Here is a 22,154-nt window from a genome sequence, read left to right on the forward strand (position 1 = left end):
ATTAATAAGACAGTTTCATACTGGTTCTAGGAAATACTTAGTAAAAGTATAAACTGTTAAAGTTTTATTTTTTATATATAACTATAGGATCATATGTATTTCCAGTTTGAATTTACATGTTAAGATTTTTTCTATGTATAAAATACTTACACACATTTTATTTCCATTTCAACTCCCAATAATCTTGTAGAGTATAATTTAGACTCCCTCTCTAGATGAGGTCACTGACTTTTAGAAAAAGTTAAATAGTTCAGTGTTAGATAGGTATGTATTATACGTGTATTTAGGGAATGGCTGTCATGCTCTAGTGATCAAAGTAGACAATGTCCATATTTTTGCATAGTTTATATTTGAATGTGTTCCTATGGTGGAGGAAGAAAAAAACTCCACACGAATAAACAGGGTAGTTGCATATAGTGATGTGGGAGGAAGGGGATATATGCCTAATTATAAATGGTCAGGGAAGTCATCTCTGAGGAAGTGACATTTGAACTGGGAACTGTATAATAAGAGTCAGGCCAGGTCTGCATGAAAATGTTTCAGGTGGTAATTTGTATCAGGAGACACTGCAGTATTATTTTTATACCAAGTGATCATGACATGGAGAAAAGCCTCTTTGAGTTCTCTATAGCACATAGCTACTTTGAATGTTTGGTGTAGGCACTGCCTTTTAAAAATGTGTTTATGCAGTTATTTCCTATATACATGCTCTTTAGTATTCAAGAGTGTTCTTGCAACTCTGGCAATAATTCTAAGAGTAAGTTTAGGTTCAGATTGTGCTTTCTTTTAAAAAATTCTTACATTCTCTGGCAGCTGTAATACACCATGAATATTAAATTAAAATCAATTGCACACTTACTTATCCTACTCTAGGGATAAAAAGCATAAGCTAACTTGGAATTAACTTCCACTTTAAAAACATGACTTCATTTCAAAAGCTTAGGGTACTATCTCAGAAAGTTTGATATCCTCATGTCTCTTTATTAGAAGTCCTATGCAGCTAGTTTGGGTAGAAATAGGAAAAAAGGAACAGTATTAAAATGTACATCAAGCAGACATGAGATTAACTCAGTTTTTTTTTTTTCTGGATATTTTAGTACCTTTAGAGTGTGTAGTAGATCTTGGGATCTTCTCCAAGTGTGTGTGTTTTCTTATTCCCACTCATTAAGCAACCATGTTTTTAACTAGGTACAATCTTAATACTCACCTATTTAGTGTTCACCTCAAGGGTTGCCTGCTATATATAAGAGGCTGCACTTAGGAAGTTCCAGAAAAGCCAATTGTTGGAAAAAGTAAGATCATAGGGCTCTGGCTAAGGCTGAGCCACAGGAGCTCAGGCTGACCATGGAGTGGTCAGATATACCCTCAGATTTGAACATAGAGAAATGCATCCTAGTTTATTTATGATCATGATAAAATGTTACTTATAATGATAAAGATATGATTGTATGAAACATTAGAGGGGAAAGGGAACTATAATCCATGCCTTAGGGAAAGGGCCAACTGAAAAGCAAGGACATTCTATCAAGACCAAGGAAGATGAAGCAGAGATAGTGCACAAAAAAGTGGTTGCCTATATGATTTTGTAGGTCAGAATGGATATTTGAGGTGAAGTTAAGAGGTCGTTAGCAAAGGTGTGGTATTGAAAGCTATGGGATGATTGGTATTATTTAGGGAGAAGGTATGAAGGTGGGAAGGAGTTGCAGAGTTGTGTACTAATTCCAACATTTAAAGATAAGGTTGAGGAGATGTAAATCAGAGATGAAAAAACACTAAGGCATTTTGGTGTTACAGATGCCAAAGAAGAAGACTATTTAAAAAAGTGAGAGCTCAGTTATGTTTTATCAGTGCTGATAGAAAGGATGAGGACAGAGAAACCTTTATTAAGTTTAGCAGAAAAAAAAAAGTTATTGGTGATCTTCCCTAACACAATTCTGGTACACTGGTGGGGAGAAAGAAGCCTTAGTGAGTGAGGTAGGTTTAGGAGTGATTGGGAAGTGAAGAAATGGTGACTGGCTGTGTATTCAAGGAGCTTTTTCAGGAAGTTGGAATATGAATCTGAAATGAAAATATTGGACAGTAGTAGGAGTGGAAAACAGAGGAGTCAATGAATGTTTTACTTGGGAGATGGGAGATGGTATAGAATTCAGAATGTTTTAACAGTGTTGAGTCAAATCTAGTAAAGGAAGAAAAACATAGAAGGAAACAGCAGTAGGAGCCTAAGTGGAAGGACTGTCCTTTAATTTGAGAAGAACCACTTATTTCTGTTTCTAGTTGGGTTGAAGGAAAATGTAGACAGACTTGCAAGAAGGCAAATGTCAGGAAGTTAATAAGTTTCCATTCTCTGAAATATAGCTGGTAGGAAAGGGGTAGAAACCCACTAAGCACTTGAAGCTATTTCAGTGCAGCATTTAAAGCCATCAGATTTCTACTCCAGTGGCTTCTCCCTACAGCTTCTGTTTGAGCCTTACATTGTCCTCCATTTACTATCAGTAGAGAATGTAGTGATTCCAAGACGGCCACATCTAGACTACAGAAGACATTTTTTCCCCTTTGTTACCCATCTCTAGGGGATGAGTAAGTGTTTTCAAGGCATTACAAATTGGGCCAGTTGTAAAAATGTGAAGGAAAAAAGACGACCCTATATAGAATACCATCTGTGGATCAGCCATTTTCACTTTAGTCCTACAATTTTCTGTGAAGGAAGGATCTTACTTTAATTTAGGAAACTGAGACATTAAGAAACTAACTAAAAGTCATACAGATAGTAGACAGCAGGGTAGGATTACCCCCTTTTCCTTCAGGAGAAGTATGGTGATATAAATCAACCCAAAAGGTTTCTTCTCCCAAGTTATAGCAACTTGTATAAAACTTCGTAGCTCTGGAAACAGAAACTATAAAGTTTCTCTTTTAGATTTATTTAAAACATTATTTTTGTTGACAAATGATTTAAAAGCAACTCCATGAAGAGGATTGTGTTCATATTTAGAACTTCTCTATTGTAATACATGTCCTTTCTTTACAAAATAAATTGTTAAGAAATGTTAAGTACTATCAAGCATAAATGAATAATAAATGACATGAATCATGTTGCTATGTCAGTATTCAGACAATTATATTTTTAAAACAATCTTTTCCAAAATTATTAAGAATAACGACCAGATACCTATTCTTCCCCCAAATACTCATAATTACAATTCAATACCCAATTTAAATGACTGAACTATCTAAAGAAATAATTATCACATGGTTTTTTTTCATACATGAAATCTAACTGTGTTGCCTGACATTTAGTAAACAAGTAGTTAATATTGGTTGGTTGAATGAATTAACAAATGGATATAAAATACAGTCTTTCAATGAACTCTTACTAAATAATACCCATGGCATCTCTGGAAAGGATACTCAGTTAATAAAAAGTGTACTCTTAAAGATTAGTTCCATACATGTTAGCTCATCATGTGCTCATACCTCTATCATTTATTCAATTTATGTAGCATTAAATGACAGAATGAAATTACTGTGGTTACAACTCACATCAAATTGATAAAAGGCTTCCAAAACTGGTAAAGGGAAGTCTATAAATGAGTCTACCACTTCTCACTTTTTATTTCAAGTCAAGTATGAATGATTCGTAGCACTTCCATATCTATGACATTTTCATTATTAAAAGTTTATTTAATTATCAGTATTATGCCCTTTTCTATTAAGAACATCATATTTTATATTGACCATTCTTTGTGAATGGAGTTATCAAAGTCATTCAACCCACTTGGAAACCTGAATATTGGTTATATTATGCTGATGGGGTTTGCTATTGACAGGTTAAATAGAATACATTTTCCCAGGGCTCTGGCAACTTGTCCATATATTCAGTTGAACTCTTTTGTGCTAGTAATAGAATAAATATGTACAATGGATTTCTTGTTGTTTCCCATTTATTTCTTTTAGGTTTTGTAGTGGTGATAAATTCAATGACAGTAACCTCTCCTTACTGTTTTTTAGATTAATTTATTTTGCTGCTATTTCATTATAAATGCATGACAAGAAGTATAATAATTGGTGCTCGCTTCAGCAGCACATGTACTAGAATTGGAACGATACAGAGAAGATTAGCATGGCCCCTGCGCAAGGATGACATGCAAATTCGTGAAGCGTCCCATATTTAAAAAAAAAAAGAAGTATAATAATTGTTGCTTGTAAATTAAGAACTGGACACATAGACTAACCATATTTGTTATTTTCTGTTAATATTGGTTGCTTCCAGTTTGTCCAAGTACACTAAAAATATGCTATTATGTGAGCACTAAAATTAACATATTTTAATATATGCACCCATTTTTGTCTTCCATTCCAGAATGAAATGCATTACAAAGACTGATGTTTTATTCCTCTTGTGCTTGAAATTGAATTCTTCATCAGAATAGATAGTAACTATTTATATGAGAAAATTACAATTCCTCCAAATAGAAGAGGACTTTCCCTCCTAGTTAAGTTGGTTGTCACGCTCAGATGGTATATTTTGCTTTGTCATTAGCTTCAATTGTTTTTGAATTGGAAAACACTTACCATGTCATTGAATTATTATAAGTAGCATAATAAGGTTAAATCCTAAGATTTCTTTGCTTAGTAACTGCTTTGCAGGAACTATTATTTCTTTGCCACATCTTCATCCTTGCTACTTTCTCTGTCAACTGGTAACTTGGCACAGGATTCTCTTACCAGGGTGTGGTTTTCTTCATATCCCTTAGAGCTCATATCAGATTTTTATTAAGGGATTACCAGGACAATATGTATTCTTTTTTTTTTTTCTGGACAACATGTATTCTAATTATAGTCTATCAGCTGTAATAAAACTTCCTGTATTTCTACATATTTTCAAAGGAGAGGCTGATATATCCTTCTCTTGAGTGGAAAAAAATTGACAGAATGAAAATCTGATTAGCAACCTTAGACTATAAATATTAACTTCTTTTGTAAGACACTTAAAGAAAATCTAAATTGTGCAAAGAGATTTTTCAAAAAGCATATCTATTTCTTTATAACAGAAGAATGGCATTTCTTTTTCATTTTAAAATTTTATTATGGATAATTTCAGGCACACATATACAAATACACAGAGATTAGGACAATGAAGCTCTGTGTAGACCATCTTCAAAAACTCAAATTTCTGGCATTATATAAGGGCCTAATGTAAGTGAATTAATGACTATGGATTCATAAGAAAAGTTTCCCGATAGCCTTTATGCATAAAAAAAATCAAGCGTGTTCCAGCCTTTTTCTCCTCAACTAAGATTGCACCTGATAGGAAAATCTGAAATTTTATCAGATTAGGGCAATTTTGATCACAATTACACTAATACAATCGCATCTTTATTGAACAGTGCAATTTCTTTCTATGAAAAAGTTATAGAAAACAGATTAGACTTTGTTCTTACCCTCAGGAATCTTACCTAAGTTTGGAGAAGAGAATTGAAAGAATTGTATATGTATTAGTGCAAGCTAGACTTGAGTTACTGTCTATAAATAGAGAAGAGCTATTAGCATATTAATTAATTAGGATTACATTTGCATTTTTATTGTCATGAAAAAATATCTGTGTTCTAATTTAGATCTCCCTGTTATATTACTCTCATTACTGCCTCTCAGTAAGAGATAATCAGCTTGAAATTTATATGACTATGTGAACAATACTGGTTTACATTTGGCAGAAGAGACCCATTCTGGTTAATATTTCAAAGCATGACACTTCTTCAACACAATAGGGTTGTATTTAGATTATTAGAGAATTATGCCTTACAATATAGCTGTTAAAAGAAACAACAATAGTGAGCTTTGCTTATAGCTTGTTCATGTATTTGGACGTTATTAGCCTGTGTTTGCTCTTTACCCAAGAAAATGATATGCAGATACACTCATATATATAATATATGTGTGTACTTACACTGAGAAAACAAAGGTAGTCTTAAAGCTAAGTGTATGAATAAGTGCCTGGCTTGTGTGAACTAAAGAATATCTCACAATGTAACTAAATTTCACAATTCAAAATAAGGAGTAGAACAAGTATATCTGGTGATGTAAGGTGGTGTAAGACTGCTATATGTATGACAATAGGAAAAAGTGCCCAGAAAAGAGAAAGTAATAGACATCAAAAGAGATAGCAAAGTGACTGGGAATGGAAGTATTCTGAGATGTTTTCAGTAGTTGTAGAGAGCACTAGAATTAAACTTTCGTATTTTAACCAGGGAATGTTTGGAAGCCTCTAAATAATAGTATACATTAAGTCCTTAAACATTAATAATAAAAAAAGTGAGTAAGGAGTTGTAATGGCTAATTTTTCTCATGTTCTTTATAGCTGAACTTATCTATCTGATGAATTTGTTGGAGATAAAACAATAACATAGATGGGCATATTTTTTAAAAAGTTTATTTATTTTTGGAGAAAGAGAGACAGAGAGAGAGAGAGAGAGAGAGAGAGAGAGAGAGAGAGAGAATCCCAAGCAGGCTCCACGCTGTCAGCACAGAGACTGATGCAGGACTTGAATCCACAAGCCATGGGATCATGACCTGAGCCAAATTCAAAAGTCAGTCACCTAAGTGATTGAGCCACCCAGGCTCCCCTAGATGGGCCATAATTTTATCTGATCAATACATATATAATAACCATACCTTCATAATTTTTCAATAAAAATGTGCCTTTTTCACAGCATCTAATCAATAATTACAAGTTTGGGCCATTTGATGAACTCAGGAAACATATCTGATTTAGTTTATAATATTAAAACTAAGAATTTTATTGATTTGATCTTTTTATTATCTAAGGAAAAAAGAAAAACTTGAGTTCAGCATATCATCCAGTGCATAAATACTTGTTGAATGAAATATTCAGCAGAAAAGCAAGGCTGGTTTGGTGGTAAAACTTAGCTCCCAGAAGGAATTTGAGTCCATCATTTTGAGGAAGATCTTCTCTATTACAGTAAATATTAAGATAGTTTTGCTTATTCAGCATAGTATATACAACGTTAACCAACCGTTTTGCTTCAATACACTTATTCTTATTAAAGCTCCGATTATTGTGGAGAGCCATTTTTTGATTAATGTTGCTATTTCTGTTTGATAGCTTTGCCTCAAGGTTATAACTGTTTTGTGAAACATAATGCAGTTTAAGCTTGTTAGATCGATCAATTCTCATATCAGATAGTCATAAACATTTACAAACATCTTTTAATCTAAACGTTACATAATATATTTCAGAGCCTCTTTAGTGCAACTCGTACTAACCAGCCATCCGTGTGTCTGAAACTGTTTATTTTTATAAACATATTTGAATATGAAAAATGATACAAAAGCATATAGGATGTTGAAAAACTTACATGGTGGATGGATTAGTGTGTTACTGAATTCTATATAAGGCCTTGCATGGGTTTTAAGAAGACAAAGTGCTGCATAGTAAACATTGTCAAACATTATATCAGGTACAATGTGTTATATAAAATGCATGACTTGGGGTTCAAAGATAAATATCAAGACAATCAAATGAAGACAATACAGTCATTTGCAGTCTATACGTATTTATAGAGTTAGTACTTCTTTGAACTTGAAAAGAGACCAGAGTTTAGGGAGGTACATTTTGGTGTCCAAGCAGCTAGACTTTTCAGGTGGATGATTTCCTTTGGCTCATGGCTGAGGAAGATGTCAGAAATCCAAAGGGGAGCTTTGAGCACTATTGATACTGGCTTATATAAATCAGTATAAATACCTTGCAATTAATGCAAAAATTGACTGATAAAAACAAAAATGTAGCCAAATATAAATGCCCAGCTACTCTTGCCTAGAAACTCTGTCAGTATATGCAGTACTTATTGTAGCATATTAATCAGATGAGTCAGATTGCCAATAAATAAAGCATTACCATATTTCACAAAGGATATAAAAGATGGATCTAAGACTTTACATTCTCCAGAAAGGAAAATCAAGACAAAAATTTAATATGCTGGGTGTATAACACTCTGTTGACTTGGAGGAATCAGTATCATTATTAATTTCTGTCAGTATCCCATGGTTTAACTGCTAGTATATGTTAGAAAGCAAGAAAAAGAGACTCTTTTGTAAGATCCACATGACTTGACGGAACAGTATTCATGTTGAATCTGTGGATTTTCTAAAAATTTTTAAATATATCTATTTTTGAGAGAGAAAGACAGAGCACGATCTGGGGAGGGGCATAGAGAGAGGGATACAGAATCTGAAGCAGGCTCCAAGCTATTTACACAGCCTGATGCAAGCCTTGAACTCATGAACTGCTAGATCATGACCTGAGCTAGAATCAGATGCTTAACCACCTGGGCCACCCAGGCACCCCTGATTCTGTTGATTTTGAGTACTACTGGCTACTTCCTCACACAAAGGTGATTTTGAAAATGTCAGGACTGGGCAACACAAAAGAATTCAGTAAGGGGCTCAATAGTGATTGTGTCTTAGACCAATCAGAACTCTATGATCTTATCTATAATACACAAAATGATACTCTTCGGAGAAAGAGAAGCTAACATAGTATGTAGCTTAACTGGAATGAGGAGAATCTTGCAGCTCCATATTTGATAATCATCCCTTTGTATGAAATGAAGTTCCCAGTCAGAAAAAAACTAACATTTTATTCTCATAACGTCCAATAGTAGAAAATGTAACAAAGCAGTAGACATATTATAGTAGTTTTCTTAATTCTTACACCACTTGAACTATTTATGGCACTTTCCTTGGGATATTTCACATGTAATAAGTTTGGTATGATTAAAGGTAAGGAGACACAGGCCATACTAAGTATGGATATTGTTATTTTGTCACTCTTGTGTATATATGTATACACACACCTAAATTATTCATATTTCTTTTCATATTTATGAACACATATATTGTATAGAGTTATATTGCCTTAAATGCTGACAATGTCTAAAGCAATGATAAAAATGCAAAAACTTTTTGAAATAATTTTGTGTTTTATTTCCAAAATGAAGTACTATTTTAAGCAGAAGATTATATAAGAATCTAATATATTTTAATAGTTTAAGCTAAAAACATGATTTAACATATTTTACATTGGAATGTGTGATTGACCAAAGATTTTCCAGTGGCAGTGAGAGTCTTGGCCTGAATTTTGAGTTCTAATCCTAAATAGACCATTACCTTGTTGGATGACCATTACAAATGATTTCAAATCTTAACTAAATTATTTAGAGAATAGTAATTCTTGCTTCTCTCTCCTGCATCATTAATTTTCCATCAAAATGATTACTCACATTAGTAATGACACATTCTGTTATTGTTTATAAACAATTGTTTATTGTTTATAAACAATAAAATTGCAACAGTGTTTTCCAGATTGTATTTTTTTTCTTCCACCTGATACTCCATTACAATACTTTCCTTAATTGAAGTGTACTCTGACCATTTATCTATGTGCTCTTCAGTTCTTTTCTTCCTATTCATTCTTAAACCTGTTTATCTGCCTTTCTCTCCATTCAGTCACGGAAATTACTGCTGTCAAGGTTCCAATGACTTACATTGTAAAATGGAATGGTTAATTCTCAATTCATATTTCACTTGACCTATGAGTTACATTTGACATGCCTGATCATTCATTTGCCCTTGAAACCATTCCTCCCAACTTGGATTTCCATCTCCTTTTAGTTTTTCTTCTATCTTGTCACCTTTTTTCCAGACTCCATTACTTAGTATTCCTTTCTATTCAACCCCTAGATGTTGAAAAGCATGGTCTTACAGCACATCCTCTATTTATTTTAGATTCATAGCTTTATTTTTTTTTAATATGAAATTTATTGTCAGATTGGTTTCCATACAACACCCAATGCTCATCCCAACAGGTGCCCTCCTCAATGCCCATCACCCCCCCTCCCCCCCCTCCCCCCCCCCCCCCCCATCAACCCTCAGTTTGTTCTCAGTTTTTAAGAGTCTCTTATGCTTTGGCTCTCTTCCACTCTAACCTCTTTTTTTTTTTCCTTCCCCTCCCCCATGGGTTTCTGTTAAGTTTCTCAGGATCCACATAAGAGTGAAACCATATGGCATCTGTCTTTCTCTGTATGGCTTATTTCACTTAGCATAACACTCTCCAGTTCCATCCATGTTGCTACAAAGGGCCATATTTCATTCTTTCTCATTCCCAAGTAGTATTCCATTGTGTATATAAACCACAATTTCTTTATCTATTCATCAGTTGATGGACATTCATAGCTTTAAATATCACGGTATTAGTCAAAATCAAAGGAAGATACAGAACCACATAGTAATTTGAATAGAGAAAATTGAATGTAATAATTATGCGTAAACAGGATTGCCTACTAAGGGGAAAGGAGAGTCTAAAGCACTTCGGAATGCAAATATAAAGAGTAGCAACTATTTATATGGCTAAGGCAGAACACCCACAACAGAAACAAACATGGAAAAGGACTTCTTTCCCCCAGGAAGTGGTCTAGATTTTTTTGGATAGATAATGGCCATGGCCAACGGGATGGTACACAAGTCACTGAGATACTGCACCATGGAACTCACTGGAAAACTGCCTGTGGGGAGCCAACTCCTGGAGTTTCAAGAAAACTGCCCATGGAGAGGTGCTGCATGCCCCTGATTGCCTCACTATGCCAAAAGGTGCACATTCCCAGGAAGAAGAGAAACTCCCCTCCAGTGTCTCTCTGAAATCTACTGAGGAAACATTTCCTTGTACCAGCCAGCAAGGAGCAAATATGCTAGTATCATATGTAGGATAAAAAACAGTGAATGTGAAGCCAAGGTAATAGATTCCATAACTGACATAACTGATATATTTACCTTATTTATTTTATATTAATGTCTATATATCTCCATATATCTCCATATCTATAAAATAAATATTTATATATATACATCTGTCTTCTCCCTAAGTTCCAGGCTACTATATCCAATTGCCTACTTGACATCTTCATTTGAAGGTTTAATTGACGTCTCAAACATAGCATGGACTTTATTTCTATTTCCCTTAAACCTTAAACTTACTTTATCCATAGTCTTTCCTACCTTAAATGACAACAACTCCATCTTCCCAACTAGTGAGTTCAAAAACTTTGGAATCATTTTTAAATACTCTATTTCTTGCTTTTAAAATCCAATCTGTTAATATATCATATTGACTTCATATTTAGACATTTCCAAATTTCATTGTATCTCACTTTAATCAACACTGCTACCAGTATGGATGTCATGAGTATTATCTTTGATCCATTTATTTCATTGCCATCCTAACTTGTTTCTCTACTTCTGTTCTTGCTTCTCTAACATCTATTTCCAACACAATGGCTACAATGAATCTTTTAAAAATAAGTCAGGCCATGCCACTTCCCTGTTCAAAGCCATTCAATATTTTTCCATCTTACAAAAAGCTAATGTCCTAAACATGGCCTATATGACCCAACAAAATGATTTCACTGGAGGCATAATGATTATTTTACTCTCCCTCAAACATTCCAAATTTGAATCCACCTCAGGACCTTTGCACTTACTCCCCTTGTAGTATTTAATTAAATATCACTATCTCTGGCCATATTAAGTAAAATATCAGTCTGCTTCACTGACCCTCTATTCACTGCCCTTCTCTACCTTTCTATCTTAGCTCTTGCCATATGAATTATCATCTAAAATACTATAATTTCTTTCTTTATTTTATTATTTTTCTACCTCTGACACTAGGATTTGCATTCCATGAAGGCAAATTTTTTTGTTTGTATTATTCATTGTTGTGTGATCAATGCCTGTCCCAAAGGAAACATTCAACAAATATTTATGGAATTAATAATTAAAGATAGATTAATTAATAAGTAGATGATTATTTGGTAACACGTTAGAAAAAAAATGATAACATTTATGTTACACCAAAGCAATATTTAAGTCAGAAAAGATGTCTATTGAATATAATTTAAAATTTTTCTTTCATAGGGGCTACTGTATTGTTCAGTTGGGTTCAACCTCTGGCCCTTGATTTCAGCTCAGGTCAGTTTAGGTTGCGGTCAGCGCAGATCCTGCTTGGGATTCTCTGTCTCCCTCTCCCTCTGCCCTTCCCCTGCTTGCACACTCGTGCTCTCCTTCTCTCAAGATAAATAATAAATGAACTTTATTTTAGTTATTTAAGTTTATTTATTTTGAGAAAGAAAATGAGAGCAGGGGAGGGGCAGAGAGACAGAGGGAGAGAGAGAGAATCCCAACCAGGCTCTGTACCAGTAGTGCTGAGCCCCATGCAGGGCTCGACCTCACAAACTGTGAACTATCACCTGGCCAAAATCGAGTTGAACGTTTAAGAGTTGAGCGCCACCCAGACACCCCAATAATAAATAAACTTAAAATTTTTCCTCTCATAAAATGGAATTAATATTTTATTAGGTTTAAATATGTTACCTTTTCTTCCTCCCTTAACCCAATATAAGTACATATAGAGAGAATTCTAAATTTTGATGCTGTGTATTATTGTAACGTATGACACCTTTTTCCAGAACTATTTTTCTTTCTCTCTGTTTCTGGCCAACCTCAATGTCAAATAAATCATATTCATGAATAAACAGATGCTTTACAGTACAGAAACAACTATTTGTGTGTCTCTTTAATAACTTTTTAAAAAAATAGAACTGTGTTATATATAGGTATAACCATCATGCTTATTGCATTGATTATAGGAGGTGATTTAATAAATTTGTTATAAAGTATGCATAAAAAACATAAATGTGGTATTGCTTCATATATTGTGTAATAAAATAAAAAATTTTAATTTATCATAATTCTATTCACCTTTATTTTAGGTTAACTTTTTGTACAATGATTTAGATGCCACAGGTCTTTCTTTAATTTTTTAGTGTTTATTTATTTTTGAGAGAGAGAGAGAGACAGAGTGTGAGCCTGGGAGGGGCAGGGAGAAAGGGAGACAAATAATCTGAAGCAGTCTGCAAGCTCTGAGCTGTCAGCACAGAGTCCAGTGTAGGGCTCGAACTCACAAACTATGACATTATGACCTGAGCCAAAGTTGGACGCTCAACGGACTGAGTCACTCAGGAGCCCTGCCACAGATCTTTTTAAACACAGAAATTAGAACTATTATGCCTTTCCCTCTTGACATGTTTCTTCAGAGAAAGCTAAGGAATTCAAGTCATTCCACTGACCATGCACCAATATTAATTATAGCACGAATGAAAATTGTAGTTGATGATGATGTTATTTTTCCACAGGGAATTATTTTATTTTATTTTAGTTATTTTAGTTTACTTGTTTATTTTGAGAGAGACAGACAGCAAAAGTGGGGGAGGGGCTGAGGAAGAGGGAGACAGAGAATCCCAAACAGGCTCTGCTAGCACAGAACCCGATGCTGGGCTCACACCCACGAACCGTGAAATCATGACCTGAGCCGAAACCAAGAGTTAGACATCTAATCAACTGAGTCCCCTAGGTGCCCCACTGTGAATAATTTTAAAATGTAATATCTAAAGCATCATTTAGTTCTATCATCATCTACCTCCTGAGATGACAGTCCATCCTACAGGTGTGTCTATTCACTTAGCAATACTGCAAAGAACCCATAGTTCTGTTAAATTACTCTCTTAGCTTTTACTGAGTTGGTACAACAGGAGGATTTCACACATCACTGGAAAGCCAAGGAAACTATTTCCAGATCATTATCACAAACTGAAGGATTGCTTACAAGATTGCTTGCTTAGCATTAATGTTATCTTCTTTGAGAGGGCTTCACTGACCAGCTTATTATCAATCTTACCAAAGCATACTTGATCAACCACCTTTCAGTGTTAACACTGTACGTAGTCCTCTTTTGATGCTTTTTATATTTTATATTAATTGCAACATAGCCTCTGCCTTATGGTTGCATAAAAATTATCACTGAATATATATGAGTATGAATATACATATGACTATATATATATGAATTAATGGGCATATTATTGAAACAAAACAAATTTTGTTTCAGTATTTTAAAATACCTCCCTAAAACACCTTAAGAGTTTTCATGTTTAAGTAGTTTTCAGTATTATAAGATGAAATTAATTAGGCTGTTTTACTTTCTTCTTACACTCTATCTTTTGTGTTACACCCAATACAAATATGTTGTGTCAAACTAAGAGTATGATTAATCTAAGTAGTAACCATATATCCGTGCTATCCATGTCTTTTAAAAGCAAGAGCTTGTTGTTAAATTAATTAGTAAAATTTCAGTTAATGTTATAAGATGCTTATCCAACAATGAGTTAGTCTTTATATATGTCTCACTGATTATAAATTTGCATTTTATCAAGCCTCAGGTATGTTTTTCTTCACCAAATAAGGTGTATTATGTCTGGTTCATGTCTACAAATTTATGGCCTGCATGGCCAATAGTGATTGGTAGAGAAGAGACAGTTAAATGCTAATTTAATTAATTAAAAAACAGTTTACTTGGATATTTAGTTCTAGAAATGGAAAAGTGGATTTTTATCAGACTATCCTAAAGACAAGAATTTTAATCTCTGGTAAATATATTAAAATGTACATTTGAAAACATCAAGAAGTAACTAAAGCGAACAGAAATTGGAGGGCATCTAGCTCTTGGAGTAAGGGAACACCACTGGGTGAAATATATGTTTATATGGCTTTCCCTCTGAGAGCTCCCAATTTTATATGCATGAGGCAGCTGGAGCTCAGGAAGAAAGCTTGAAGTCTCAGAATATGAAGTTCAGGACTGCAAAAGCAGGTATCAATTAAGAGAGTAATTTGGAAGGAGGAAGTATTCCCAGAGGGGGAGCCCAAACATCTGTGACATTCTTTCTTCAAATCCTACACACATCCAGAGGGGACTCTAAAAGTCCAAGGGAAAAACAACAGCTGAACTTTGAAAAGTTAAGTATGAATTTGACAATCTTCCACTACAAGGTATATAGAAGGTGCAGTTGGAATTCTTCCATAGATGAAGTATTTGGTAATAAATACTGTGGGTTTTATGTTGAAACTCAAGAATGGCCTCAACTTTAGAATTAGTGACTAAATTTCAGGACTAAAAGTTTTGCCCCAAAATAAGACTAAAAACAAAACAGATGCATTGTGTTTTTTTTTAAGCTAAAAAAATGTTTTATTATCCATAGTTGAGAGAGACGGAGACAGAGCATGAGCAGGGGAGGGGCAGAGAGAGAGAGAGAGGGAGAGGGAGACACAGAACTTGAAGAAGGCTCCACCCTGTCAGCACAGAGACTGATAGCGCTCATGAACCATGAGATCATGACCTGAGTCGAAGTCGGGTGCTTAACTGACTGAGCCACCTAGGTGCCCCAAAACAGATGCATTATAAAAAAGTCTAAAGGCAAGATGAGTCATTCATTGAACTGGTTATGAGAAGAAAATTTTTGCACTTTAGAAGAAGAATCCAAAGCCCCTATAATGTTTGATCTATAGTGTCTATTATATGATAGAAAATATGAAACAAACCAATATGCCATTAAAAGATATGGGATAGAACGACTCAAGGTCAAGGGAAAAGTAGTCAACAGAATCAGACCATAAGATAACTCAAATGATGGAAGTAGCATACAAGAACTTCAAAGTAGATGTATATAACTATGCCTGAAGATTTAAAGGAAATGATAGTTATAATGAGTAAATATATAGGTCATATCAGAGGAATAGAAACTATAAACATGGAAATTTTAAAACCCCAAACTGTAATTTATGAAATATAAAGATTAATAAGTAAGCTTCACAATGAATTTAAAATTACAAAAAGTGGCCTAGTGAATACAAGGACAGATTGATATTGTCCAATTGGAAAATTGTCCAGTCATAAAAATGTAAGTATAAATGAATAAAATTAGAAAAAAACAACAACACAGAATTCCAGTGACTTATGTGGTAGTATCAAGCAATATAGAATATATACGATTGGAGTTGTAGACAAATATCGTTGTGCAATAAGGCACAACAATTTTGGAAGAAATAATGGTTGAAAGTTTCTGAATTTTTATGAAAAACATCAACACATAGAATTGAGGATATTAGTAAATAGCAAGCATGATAAATACAAAGAAAAGAAAAAAAACCTAGGTCAGGATTTTATACTTAGCAAAAAACAATTGTCAAAACTGAAGGGAAAATAAAAACTATTTCAGAAAAACAAAAGTGAAGAGAATTTTTCATCAGTAAACATGAAGTATAAGAAATGCTGAAAGAAGTCTTCTAGGCTGAAGGGAAATGATACAAGATAAAAATTTAGATTTACAGAAAGGTATTTAACATAATTGGTAAATATATGAGTAAATATGAGAGAATATCTTTTCTTACTTCTCTTACTTAAAAGACAACTGAGCAGAAGATGATTATTTTTATGTTTATGATATGTGTATAATTAAAATATATGATTTAGTAACACATGGAATGAGTCTGGGTGCTGTAAATAAAGTTCGCCACTCTGAAGTTCTTAGGTTTTGTGTGAAATGATACAACAATAATTCTAAGTGGCTAATTTGAAGATGCACATTTAACCCTTAGCTTTAAATAATACAAAGAGGTGTGGAGAAAAAGCTAATAGAGAAATTTAAATAGAATGTCAAAAGATGCTCAGTTAACCCAAAAGAAATCAGGAAAAGAGAAAGAAAAAAGACAGGTGGTGTAATTAGAAGAAAAATAACAAAATGGTGAACCTAAACATAACCACATTTATAATTATATCAAATGTCAATGGACTAAATAAATATTTTAATTAAAAAACAAAGACTGTTGGAGTAGATCAGAAGTTGGCAAACTTTAGCCCATGGATTAACAACCTGTTTTGGTAAATAAAGTTCTTTTTGGAACACCATTACATCCATTAACTTACACATTATCTTTGGCTATTTTTGCATTATAATCGCAAACTTGAGTATTTGTAACTTATGGCTCTTAAGAAGCCTAAAACATTAGATATGTGACCCTTTAGGAAGATATCTGACAATCCATGGAGTATATACAATACTGCTTGGCTATTTCTTATAAATTGGAACATATACCTACCCTATATATTGAATTGTTAACTCAAGAGCAATATAAACTTGTATCCACAAGAGAGTTGCATAAAATATGAATAGCAGTGTTACCCATGGTAGTCCTTAACTGGAAACACTTCAAATGTCCATCAAGTAAAGAATGGAGAAGCAGATTATGTTATATAATGAAATGCAGTGCACTGATGGAAAGAATGATGAATCCACTATGGTTGAATTTCAGCAACACCGTGGTGAATAAGAGAATCCACAGGGGGGAAAAGTGCTTACCGAATGAATCCACTTATATGAAGTTCAAAAACAAGTAAGATTAATCTATGTCTTATAGAATCAGAGCAGTGTTTATCTATCTATCTATCTATCTATCTATTTAGTGATTGGGGATTGGTTGGAAGGAAGTGTAAGGGAATTTTCTATGGTAATGGAAATATTACATATTTTATTTTATTTTTATTTATTTGAAATATTATGCATTTTAATTAGGTGGAAGTTATAGCAGTATATGCACGTATCAAAACTCAAGGAGTAATATATTTAAAACCTATATATTTGAGCTTAAATAATTTTTCTCAATCAAAAAAATAGAAAAATACACCTCAAAAACAAAGGGAAAATATTTTGTTCCTGAAATTCTAAATACATATTACTTTTGACCATTCAATATTTTTTTTCATCTAGTAAAATGTAATCTTGTTTTGAATACTAGTCTATAAAGGAGATGATGAATTATCCTTCAGCAAGTGACCTGAATTATTTTTTTTCTTATTTTTTAAAAAGTATTTTGTCTTTAATAGTTGCATTTACTGACTTCCTAATAATATAGATTGATTAAGGCTGTTCTATCTCATTCATCTGTTGGTCTGTTTCATTGAATCCAGCTTGTTTTTTTTTTTTTTTTTTCTCACAATATACATAAACTGTTGAGCTTTCAGAACAACCTTTCAGGATGTACATTGATTCCGTTACCAAGCATGTGTTTGATCTTTGTCTCCAGATTTCTACAATAGCCTTGGAATTTTTTTTTTTTTTAGTTTGAACATTTGTGAGTAATTGTAGGATGATATGAACTTTATAAAATTTAATGACATCTGTAATAGCAAGCGCTAATAAGACTTAACAAAGTATTACAGTGATGTACTGTGAAAAAAACAATAATTACTATTATAATAGAAGGTTGGGGAATTATTTGAATTAAATCAATGAGGAAAGTGAAAAAAAATATCTAAAAGTATCTGTGTGAGAGAGAAAAAGATCATATATTTGGATATGAAAGTAATTTTTTTTGTATTAAGGATTTCCCGAAAGCCAGGTTTGCCAAAATGTCAAATTAAAAGCAATGCCATAAAAGAGGGATTTGTGAAAATTCCTGGATTATGTGAAAATGACTCTTAAATCTCAGTATGTCTATCCAATTCAAACCGTACTGCACTTTACTTTCTACCAGTGATAGTGACTGAATAACTGTGGGTCATGTGTATAAGAGGGTATATGCAAACAGTCATTTGCCTACTGCACCTTAACTTTATATGTACTGCTGATCAAACTAGTTCTAGTTCTAAGATAAACACATCAGGAAAGAAGTAGGGCTGGCAGGTGGGGGAATGTGGACCTGGCAAATTCCCTACATAACTGGCTCAGTGTATACATTTGCTGTTCTCCTTTATGATTACATGCAGCTCTACACTATAAAAAGAAAAGCAGCCTACTGTTTAAAATGCATTTAGGGGACTATGAAGGTCACAATTGAAGTGTGAATTTATTTTAGTTGGTTTGAGTTTCAATTCTAATGCTTTTACTCTACTGTGTAAAACCTCTCTCTCTTGCTGTTTTGAAAATTACACTTGTCCAGAGAAAGGTCTCATTTAATTCAATATTACTTTACTTTTATATATATAGTCTTTCTTTAAAATCATGTTCCAAAAGGCTGAGTTAAATAATACGGCTTGAAAGTGAAAATTAAAAAGTAAAGTCAGGGAGAGAAAAAGCAAGTGTCCACCAAGACAGTGAAACATTAAGATGGATAATTTTAATATCATTATCCTCAAAGCCACAGCTTTGGAGGAATCTTACTGTTGAGTCAACTTAGGAAGATACATAGCTAAAAATTTTCCTCTTATTGGTATAGACTGTCTATTCTTTTATTTACACTTTCAGGGCCCTTCTCTAGTATTGCCATATTTAGTAAATAAAAATACATAATACCAAGTTAAATTTGAATTTCAGATATACACTAGATGTTTGTTTTGTATAACTATGTCACATGTAATATTTGAGACATACTTATCCTTAGAAATAATCAATTTAATTTAACCTTGTGTTCTGTATTTTATTGACAGCCTTTTTTCTTATATTCAAATACCGAGGAGAAAACAAAATGATGGTTTCTGGGGATCAATGTCTTGAAGAGAGACCAGTGTGAAGTTTTGCTTAAGATCCTGGCCTTAAATATAACTTAAGCTATCTTTATGATTTGGCAAAGTGACTATGTATTAGAGGGCAATTATAGCTTTACATTCAGAACTTTGTTTACATGGTGCATTATCTAGAGGGAGGTTGCAATGACAACCATGTTATTATGCATATTTGTTTTTAATTATCTCCCAAGATTCTAGGTACTTCCAATATCCATAGTTCCTGGATACTTATTCAACTTTTCTTGTGCAGACATTCACTTTCATTCTGCAGATTTCAGACTCCTCATCCAGCCACAAGCTTCAGTTCCAGAACTTTTAACCACTTTAAAACCCTATTTGTCCTTTCATGAGACACAAAAACATCATTAACAGCAATATTGTTTTCTTTTCTATAAATCTACTTTTTCAGATTTTTTTAAATAAAAGGAGTCTCATTACCAATATATTTCACCAGATTAACAAAAAAAAAAAAAAAACACACAACTATTCTCTTTAGCCACTCATCAGACTGAAATTGATGATAAGGTATCATAGTTTTTCAGGCTGATGATACTTTTCACTTTCATATGGGGTGATTAATTCAATAGAGAATGTACTCCCTTAACAAGTAGGCTTATCATCCAAGACAGATTTATCCATCCTATTAGGGGATTAATGGTACTCTGAATATATCAGGAACTCAAAATGCAAACCTTTCTCTTGAATATTTTATCTACTCTTGATAAACCCTACTTAATTCTACCATATCCCATACACTTTATTTACCTTACAGCAGGATTTAATCTCTAAATATATTACAACATTTTATCTTGTGAATTTATTTACCATTGAGAAGGACCAAAACAATATGTATGGTAATGACATTTAGAAAAACTGATACTTCCCAAAACCTAGTGTCAGCTCACAGAAAGCTGTGGAGAAGAAAAACTCTGAACCCCACTGAATACAATTAATACAATCAGAAGCTTTATAATTAAGAGTAAGAGAATGAATACATGTGTAATCATCCTTAATATTGGTGTCTGGCAAGCAAGCTTTTCAGGATTCATTAAAGAGTTTCACTGACACTCTGTAATAGGATGTGAATAATAGGATTAATATAGCTATGGGCAGTGTTAGGTCAGCTGGCAATAGATCAATCCAAAAAGCAGAGCATATTAAAAGGATTATAGATTAGCAATTAGATGGCTTCACAAACAAGGAATAGTTTCTTGAGCATCTCTAAAGGTTAAGAGAGATAGAATGTCAATTTTTTTCAGTTTATAATCCAGTAGTGCCTAAAGATGAAAGAAGAGATGGGATTTAGGCTATGATCACAATTGACATAATCAAACCAAACCATCCTTTAGTATCAGCATCTGGATTTCAAAGGAAGCAGATCTTAGTATAAAGTGAAGGGAACACTGGTGATATAATAAGGAATAGTTCAAAGGACAAAGGTTTAGGCATTAGGATTCTGAGAGAAATGTCGTAGTCAGTTATTCAGATCTTATATTCAGCATTAAGCTTCCAAGCATTTGTGAGATCCCATGGTATATGTAAGTGAATTCTCAGTTTCTGTAGATGAAAATCAATGCTGTGCATTATGACTATCACATTTTATTGAAATTTCAGCTTGACACATACTTTAAATTTATCAGTAATGTATAGCTATCTGAGTTTCTGTCTGTTTTATTGTTTTCTACTGAGATATTTCCAAGTGGTGGTATTATACTGCTTTTGATTATACGATCTATAAAGAAAGTATCATGGAAGAACCTGCTGATATTTAGGATTTTACTTTTGATGATTTGTAAGTTCATGACTAAGGAATTTGTATCAAGAAGCCGCTATAACTAAACTGTTTCCAGAAAACAGGTTTTTTTTAATGCTTTCATAAGATAATATAAAAATGCTACTTACTATTCAGGAGTATAGAGTCCGTACCACTATTTATTTGGTGAAGCAATAAGTGTGAAAACCTGCAAAATAGACCTGCCATATCACATTACATGAGAATATGTGGAATGGGCCTTAGATATCTGCTGTGTTAACCCTGTTATTCCAACATTCAACTTTCTGCAACCTTTGACCTTCTTAATTGGGCGGTTTGGCCCAATGAAATGTTTAGTGTTTAAGAGCGAAGTGTATACAGTGGTGCTTTCTTCATACGTCAGCGTCTTCATAACCTCTGAGCTCACTCACCAATTTCAGTTGGAATTGAGCTCACACATTTCCTTGCGTTGCTGGCTCATATGTTTAGGTGCACGGTGTTTATGTCTCATTTACTACATGTAATTGGTAAAAGAATGCAACCCATGGCTAAATCAGGGCAATATAAGAGCTTTTAGTCTTGGAGTCCTATTTCAAATTCACTTGCCAATTAATAAAAATATGTTGAGTTAACCTTTGTCAAAACTGGCATGTTTTGTCTTGTTCAGTGATGCTAGTATAAACCTTATGTTAGACAATTATCTGAGAATTAGCTGCTCATTTTGGAAGCATGCATTTTCAGGCTTTGGTAGAGTTGTGGTATAAGGAATTTTACTAAGATAATGTTCGGCTTTCCAAAAAGAGAGAAGAGTGATTATGGACTTATTTGACTCAAAATGTTCAGCTCTAATTCCCATATGTGTAATGTTAAATATCTGCCATCTAGGGACTTCTCTGATACTTTATTTTTGTATAAACATCAAAATGGGGCTCTGTCATGCTA

General features: G+C 33.4%; 1 non-coding gene across 1 annotated transcript; it reads left to right on the forward strand.

The window, feature by feature from the left end:
• The first annotated feature begins 4,062 nt into the window (after positions 1-4,062).
• Positions 4,063-4,169, forward strand: LOC125931084 (U6 spliceosomal RNA). Its single transcript, XR_007460342.1, has one exon. It is a non-coding gene; the product is annotated as a U6 spliceosomal RNA (small nuclear RNA).
• Positions 4,170-22,154: the final 17,985 nt, after the last annotated feature.

This window comes from Panthera uncia, chromosome A2 (assembly GCF_023721935.1).
Source record: "Panthera uncia isolate 11264 chromosome A2, Puncia_PCG_1.0, whole genome shotgun sequence".
NCBI lineage: Eukaryota > Metazoa > Chordata > Mammalia > Carnivora > Felidae > Panthera > Panthera uncia.